This window comes from Neophocaena asiaeorientalis, unplaced genomic scaffold (assembly GCF_003031525.2).
Source record: "Neophocaena asiaeorientalis asiaeorientalis breed wild unplaced genomic scaffold, Neophocaena_asiaeorientalis_V1.1 scaffold72, whole genome shotgun sequence".
Classification (NCBI taxonomy): domain Eukaryota; kingdom Metazoa; phylum Chordata; class Mammalia; order Artiodactyla; family Phocoenidae; genus Neophocaena; species Neophocaena asiaeorientalis.
In genome coordinates this window covers 2,435,557-2,444,160 of record NW_020185336.1, presented here as the reverse complement: position 1 = coordinate 2,444,160, position 8,604 = coordinate 2,435,557, and the positions used below count along the sequence as shown (strand labels likewise).

General features: G+C 36.4%; 1 non-coding gene across 1 annotated transcript; it reads left to right on the top strand.

Annotated features, from left to right (window-relative positions):
- The first annotated feature begins 8,211 nt into the window (after positions 1–8,211).
- On the top strand, positions 8,212–8,340 carry LOC112393660 (small nucleolar RNA SNORA25). Its single transcript, XR_003001974.1, has one exon. It is a non-coding gene; the product is annotated as a small nucleolar RNA SNORA25 (small nucleolar RNA).
- Positions 8,341–8,604: the final 264 nt, after the last annotated feature.

The following is an 8,604-nucleotide window of genomic DNA, read 5'->3' as shown; positions in this document are numbered from 1 at the left end:
ACAGAAGTATATCGGAAACAAAAAAAAAAAAAAAAAAAAAAAGAATAGCCTGTCAAGATGCCATGATACTATACATAGAGAATCCTAAAGATGCCACCAGGAAACTACTAGAGCTACTCAAGGAATTTAGTAAGGTCGCAGGATACAAAATTATTACATAGAAATCTCTTGCATTCCTATACACTAACAATGAAAGATCAGAAAGAGAAATTAAGGAAATAATCCCACTTACCATTGGAACAAAAAGAATAAAATACTTAGGAATAAATCTACCTAAGGAGGCAAAAGACCTGTACTCAGAAAACTATAAGATACTGATGAAAGAAATCAAAGATGACACACACAGATGGAGAGATATACCACATGCTTGGATTAGAAGAATCAATATTGTAAAAATGACTATACTACCCAAAGCAATTTACAGATTCAGTGCAATCCCTATCAAACTACCAATGGCATTTTTCACAGAACTAGAATAAAAAATTTTACCATTTGTATAGAAACAAAAACTCGAATAGAAAAAGCAATCTTGAGGGAAAAAAAAACAACACGGAGCTGGAGGAATCAGGCTTCCTGACTTCAGACTATACTACAGTGCTACAGTAATCAAGACAGCATGGTACCGGCACAAAAACAGAAATATATACCAATGGAACAGGACAGAAAGCCCAGAAATAAACCCACGCACATATGGTCACCTAATCTATTTATAAAGGAGGGCAGAATATACAATGGAGCAAAGACAGCCTCTTCAATAAGTGGTGCTGGGAAAACTGGACAGCTACATGTAAAAGAATGAAATTAGAACATTCCCTAACACCATACACAAAAATAAACTCAAAATGGATTAAAGACCTAAGTGTAAGGCCAGACACTATAAAACTCTTAAAGGAAAACACAGGCAGAACACTCTATGACATAAATTGCAGCAAGATTTTATTTGACCCACCTCCTACAGTAATGAGAATAAAAAAAATAAACAAATGGGACCTAATGAAACTTAAAAGCTTTTGCACAGCAAAGGAAACCATAAACAAGATGAAAAGACAACCCTCAGAATGGGAGAAAATATTTGCAAACGAAGCAACTGATAAAGGATTAATCTCCAAAATCTGCAAACAGCTCAGGTAGCTCAATATCAAAAAAACAAGCAACCCAATCAAAAAATGGACAGAGAGACCTAAATAGACATTTCTCCAAAGAAGACATACAGATGGCCAACAAACACATGAAAAAATGCTCAACATCACTAATTATTAGAGAAATGCAAATCGAAACTACAATGAGATATCATCTCACACCAGTCAGAATGGCCATCATCAAAAAATCTACAAACAATAAACACTGGAGAGGGTGTGGAGAAAAGGGAACCCTCTTGCACTGCTGGTGGGAATGTAAATTGATACAGCCACTATGGAGTACAGTATGGAAGTTCCTTAAAAAACTAAAAATAGAATTACCATGTGACCCAGAAATCACACTGCTGGGCATCTACCCAGAGAAAACCATAATTCAAAAAGACACATGCCCCCCAGTGTTCACTGCAGCACTATCTACGATAGCCAGGACATGGAAACAACCTAAATGTCCATCAACAGAAGAATGAATAAAGATGTGCTACGCATATACAATGGAATATTACTCAGCCATAAAAAGGAACGAAACTGGGTCATTTGTAGAGACGTGGATGTACCTAGAGGCTGTCATACAGAGCGAAGTAAGTCAGAAAGAGAAAAACAAATATCATATATTAACATATATATGTGGAATCTGAAAAAATTGGTATAGACGATCTTATTTACAAAGCAGAAATAGAGACAAAGATGTAGAGAACAAACATATGGATAAAAAGGGGGAAAGGGCAGGCTGGGATGAATTGGGAGATTGGGATTGACATATATAGAGTATTGATACTATGTATAAAATAGATAACTAATGAAAACCTAATGTATAGCACAAGGAACTCTACTCAGTGCTCTGTGGTGACCTAAATGGGAAGGAAATCCAAAAAAGAGGGGATACATGTATACAACAGCTGATTCACTTTGCTGTACAGTAGAAACTAACACAACACTGTAAAGGAACTATACTCCAATAAATTTTTTTTTAAAAAAGAATAGCCTGCCAAAATGTCTTATTATTCAATCCTCACCATCTCTCTACGAAGTTTTCCCCATCCTTGATATGTGGAAACTGAGGTTAACTTGAGAGAATAAGTAACTTGCTGAATAATGTATTGGGTATCTGTAATGCATTAGCACTAGAACCCCAGGGCTCAACCAGAAGACATGGCCCTTTCCTTCATGGAACATACTGAGTAAAGGAGATAAAAAAGTAAATATGAAATTAAATACAGTGTGATGATTGCTACAGGAGCGCCTAAGAAAGCTTCTAACTCAGACCTGAGGAATTAGAGAAAGTGTTAGATTCACTGAAATCTAAAAGGTGAATTGGATTCAGCAAAGTAGAGGCAGTGAAGACAGACCATGTAGAAGATACATTCAAAAGACCAGAGATAAAATGAACAAAACTGCAAAGTTGTGAAATTTCAAAAAATGATGCTAAAGAAATCCAGCTCATGTAGCACCTTGTTGGTCATGGAAAGGAATTCAGACCTTATCATGAAACAATGGAAAACCACTGAGGGGGTTAACAAGGATGAAATATGATCAGGTTTGTATTTCTGAAATATTTCTCTTACTGCAATATGAAACAAATGGATTAGGAAAAGAAGAAAGAAAAAGTATTTAGGTTGAATTGTGGATATATGAATATTTTGTCTAACAAAAATGACCATTTCATATGGTTCAGCCTACTAGTTAGGCAGCTGTTGCTTGCACTAAAGGAATGATAGGGAGAATAGAAATATATAGATGCTTTCCATATCTTCTGTAGCTATTTTTGAGAAGACACAGATAGCACTTAAAGATTGATTGGATATGGCAAAGAGAGAGAAAAGGAGGCATCAAGAGGGACCCTCCCCCAAAATTCCCAAATACAGCACCTGGGTAGATAGTGATAGCACCCATCTATGTAGGAAAACGAGTGAAAGAAACAGGAAGAAAGAGACAAAGAAATGGACTGACTGAAGGAGGTTACTTATTTCCAGAACTCACTATCCAAGAGTACAGGAAATGGCTTAAAATCAAAATTCTAATTAAAAAAAAAAGGATGATATTGTGAATAGATCAACTCTTTATATTTAAAAAATAAAATCCTTAAGCTAAATTGCCAATCCCTAACTTTCTGTAAAATAGATATTGCTCTCAACCCATTTAAAAATAAAAAGGCTCTCATTTTTGCATAGATTCATAATCTGACCTTCTCCAGATTGCCAAAGCCTAAGAAATAGCTTCAAGACTAGAGATTAACCTTTATAGGGTGCACTTGACATGAATTTTTAAGAGATATAGTGTCTTCAAATAAATGATCGCAACACAAATTGAAGATTCAATCAGAATTAATGGTGGTATTAGAAATGATAACTTCAATTATAAGCATAATGCATTTTCATTTCGGAGATTAATTTATGTAGAGTAGGTACTTGGAGTTTGCCCTGGTACAGCCATACTTCAAACCTGCTTGTGACCAAGAAAAGGCATTTGTGCTAGTTTGATCTTAGATAATAGCAAATGTTTAAAAAAATTAATATTATGTAACTCACTTTCCAGAAAGTTATTTTTTCCATTCATCTAAGAAAAGAGGTGTGGGTTGAAATTAAAACATTGATGATGTGAATTTAATCAAGGAAATCTACAATATTGTCCTCGTGTCAATTTTATATTCAACCTATGATTTCAAAAGAAGTAACTATAGGGCTTCCTTGGTGGCTCAGTGGTTGAGAGTCCACCTGCTGATGCAGGGGACACGGGTTCGTGCCCCGGTCCAGGAAGATCCCACATGCCGCAGAGTGGCTGGGCCCGTGGGCCATGGCCACTGAGCCTGTGCGTCTGGAGCCTGTGCTCCGCAACGGGAGAGGCCACAACAGTGAGAGGCCCACGTACCGCAGAAAAAAAAAAAGAAGTAACTATAAAATATTCTGCTGCATAAGAATAAAATAAGCAATTTATCTCAGTATTATTTTTCATCACTTCACTTTTTGAAAGAAAAAGGCAGTTCTTCAAAGAGATACATGACTAAAACTATGAAGTAATTTTTAAACATGTTGACAGCTATTTTTAAAATGAGGATCAGGAAAGTTCTCCTGAAAATGAAAATAGAAGTTTCTATAACATCAAAATTATCTAAATGGAAAATTCCAAAGAAGAATTTTTTTCTCTACCTAATTCAGAAAAAAAACTATTTTTAAAAGAAATTTTCCTGGGGACACTGACAAAGTAGAGTATAAAGGTATACATTTCTTAAAGTATATGGATATTGAATCCATATTTAGTACCTATAAAATACATTGGATTGATGTGATTAAAAATTTTTGTTAAACTGTAAAGCCCTGAAGTGTTAATAAGTATAGGTAACATTTACTAACACCATTCTATATGCCACACAAAATATATGTTTTAGGTACTTTGAGATAAGTACAATTATTAGTCCCGTTTTACAGATGAACAAACAAAGCGTGGAGTTAAGGTTACTCATCTGAGTTCTCCAGGCTAAGGAGTGGCAAAGTCAGCCCTTGATCTCCAATCTGTGTGCCCCTCAAACATGAGCTTAACTCCAGCATGCTCTATACTGCCCCTCCTTAACTCCAGCATGCTCTATACTGCCTATCAAGGTGACCTGATATCCTCATATTTACTTTAGATCAGTGTACCTTTTCATTGGCAATATTTAACTAATGGGGGAGTTGGCACTAAGAGGTGAAAACTGGGGGCTTTGAGTGGGAATATCCACTTATCCATTTGGGCTGATCACTGAGTTTTTACCAAGTCAGTCATTTATCTATGTAGTTTTTCCACCTGCAAAATGAGAATTAGATTAGGTTATACTAGTGCACCATTTAAAGCGGTACTTCTGATACTGTTATTAGTTATTATATAAATTCATCATATAATAAATGAGGGGCCCTTCATAAAAACTCACTTTAAAGTATTTCAATATAATATTCATTAATTCATCCAACATAATACTTGTTATACATTCAAAACACCTTGGTGGGTACTTCGAGGAAACAAAAATGTCAAAGACATTCTATGCTTTTCATGATATATCAATCTACTTGGAAAGATACAAAACACATGTAACAAGCACACAATTACTAAGCAATATACAGACCAGTGCAAAATAATATAGTAAAAGAAATTCACCTAAATAATGAGGAGATATGGAATAAAAGCATAATCAGTGTGCACAGGTACAGCTAGAAAAGAGAGGTAAAGGATGGGTTTTGACCCATAATATCAAGGAAGTGATGAAGATGGACATCCAAAGGGAAAAGGTAGGAAAGCATGAGAATGTATATTTGGGGCTAATAAAGTTGTAGAAGAAATAAGAGCTGGGAAGTTGAGGTAGGGCAATTGACAGCATCAAAGATCACACAACACAGATTAAATGAGAAAAAAAAAACACCTTGTTTTGACTTGCTTCTTCAAATTGCTTTTGCAATCTGGAAGACAAAAATCCTAATTCTAATATACTGTTGGCCCAAAGGGTTTGCCTAAACAATCTATTAAATCAGTGTTCCATAAGTTAGCCCATGAGTTTCACTCTAAACAAATTGAGAGAACCAAACCCAAACATTTCCAATGCAAGTTGAAACGTGGTTCTTCTTAGCCCAAAGTTTTCGTTTAGAAAAATACATATTTATATACTTTAGATTTTCTTCCACCTTGCTTTAATGTTGTCTTAATGACAACTCTGTCTTTTGTTTTACTTTAATCTCACTTGTGTAACTTTTAATGCTTTCTGCAAAATTGAGCAGTTTAATCTGGAGTTAAAGAAATAAAACCTTGATGACTCTTTAAAGAGTTTAAGATTAATGCAGGAAGAAATTACCTTGGTTAGTCATGCCTATTCTAATTAACGGCCTGAAGTTTGCTTTTGCTGCAGAAGTGGTAGGAGTTTGATGTGAAGCCAAGACTTAGTGAATCATGCTGTATGGCTTGTTTTTAATCACTAAATTCAAGAAGCTAAAACTGCATTTTGAATGATTGTATGATTGTACATGCTATCAAACAGTAACCAAACAAGATGGGACATTTATGTGCATGACAAACAGAAATAAGTGTCTTCCTTCCTCTTTAGATTATATCAATAAAACAAGTGAATATTCTGTAGCTCGAAAGCAATATAAACACATTTTTAATGGAAGCTCACATATAACTGTCATGAATGCCTTTCCAAATAAGAATATTGTGGGCAGCTACTCAATGTCAAGACATGTATTACATTGGAAATTTGTAATTGTTCTCCCAGAATATGCTATGAACACTGCAGTGTTTAATCAATTAATCATGCAGCTACTGTTCTGCAAACTGTCTATCAGGTAAGCTGTGACTATATTTGCATAGAGTACATGAATATGAACACAGAAAAAAAGCTTTTTTTTTTTTTTTTTTTAACCTGCTTTCCCTTGTTCAAAGTAAAAGACAACGGGGTCAGTTGAAACTCTGGACTAAGAATATTCACACATGGCCTGAGAGTGAATGTTTCCCCTAATAACTGGCATTATTTGATATTTGATAAAAATACTGCTCACATTTTTATTAATGGGTAAAAATAATACCTAATATCTACTGGAAGATAATTACATGTCAGACACCATGGCAAGTCCTTTGCATAGAACCTCATTATTCTCAATAGTACACTATTGCAGTGTTTCTCAACTGGGACCATTCTGACCCCACGGGACATTTTGCAATGTCCGGAATCGTTTTTGGTTGTCAGAATACATAGCAGAGGGGTTGTGCCATTGGCATATAAGGGGCAGAGGCCAGGGTTGCTAACTAAACATCCTTCACTGCACGTGACACCTTGTGCAACAAAGAATTATCCAGTCCAACATGCCAATAGTGCAGAGGTTGAAAAACCTTCCCCTACTTTTATCTTCATTTAACAGGTGAGAAAAATTAGTCTTAAAGAGGTTAAACTGCTCAAGGTAACAGAACTAATAAGTGGTTGAGGTAGGACTCAAACTCTACATTGACTCCAAAGCCCACACCCTCTCCACTTCAGGTTCTAGCTGCATTGCACCTCACTGAAAAATCATTTACCTCATTGTACACAATCTTGTAATGCAGCAAACCTACTGCTTTGAATCAGAGGTCCTAGGATTTGGTGTAAAGAGGGCTGCTCTCTACCTGTTTGATCTTCAGGAGTCATTCCAATTCTCATCAGTAATCTGGGAGCCTAGAGCTAGAGCTTCCTTAAACGTTTCTCCTAACTTTTTATGATTCTAGCCCCAAGCCTTCTAGCAAGGTTACCTGATTGCCTCTGCATCCCTCCACTGGGTGTTAGAGTAGACCTCCCTTAGGCTTTGACCTTATTCTGTTCTCTGCTTCGCAGCAAGCAGTAGAGAATTCCCTGGAGTGGCCCCCTGCTGACTTTGCCACCTTCTCCATGGAATAGAATTCTGCCTTCAGTGATGCCATGGATGACTTTTTCCACCTCTAGAGAACAACCCAAATACCACTGGGGATGTAAGGGGTATTTGGCACTGCCCTTTCCCTCCAACTATCTATGGAGTATCAGATATTCCTTAGGGAGCCCACTAAGAGTTGACTCTCTCCCACTTTGAAGAAGTAAAGACTCCTAGGGGAGGGAATCCACAGCCTGACCTCCAAACCAAATAGCCGAGAACCCAATGTAAGTTGCTCAGCTACCTGCATGCACCCCAGGGACCAATCTAAAGCAACCCAAACAAAGTTAGCAGACAGCATGAGGCTAGATTCTCCATGCTCTGGGTCACCTTATTTTTATACCCATTACAGAAGTAACACACATGCTCCCAAAATAGCAGCTTCACTAACCCACAGCATAAGGAGCTGTGATTTGTTTCTAGATATAGATTTAAAATAAAAGAAACAATACTTCCTATTATGTGCTCTTTTGAAGGATAAGATTTGTTTCCACAGAAAGTGGGATATGGAAGAACACACAAAAATGCACTAAGATATCAAGCAGAACTTAGCCCACTAATGTGGATTTCATTTCACAGTATTTACAGATGTCATTGCCAGAAGTATTACTGGTTCTTGAAACCTGTCTATGTCATACAGTGGTGATGGGTTTTTCTGCCCCAGTTAAAAAATATACAGGCCATTTCAAAGAGGGCACATGGGGCTATGAAACCAGAAGCTCTTAACTCTACAACCAAAGCTTGAAATTCTTCACAGGATGCTACAGTCACTCAAAAGGGCTAAGTTTTTATGAGGAGATATAAGATGCAGCCACTCATAATCATGACAGTTCACTCATAATAATCCATGATTGGTGATCTGGGAAAGTAAATAAATGTCTCAAAGTTTTAAAAATATATCATTCTCACACCCAGTTGCACACAGTAACAGTAGATAGGTAGAACATGGAATAGTCATCATAACTAGATAACTGGAATTTACATTAGAACCTGAATTTCAACAGATAGTTTCTTCTTATCCTCCTAAGTCACCTCTTAGATGCACTAACAAAGACCAAAATTATCCAATG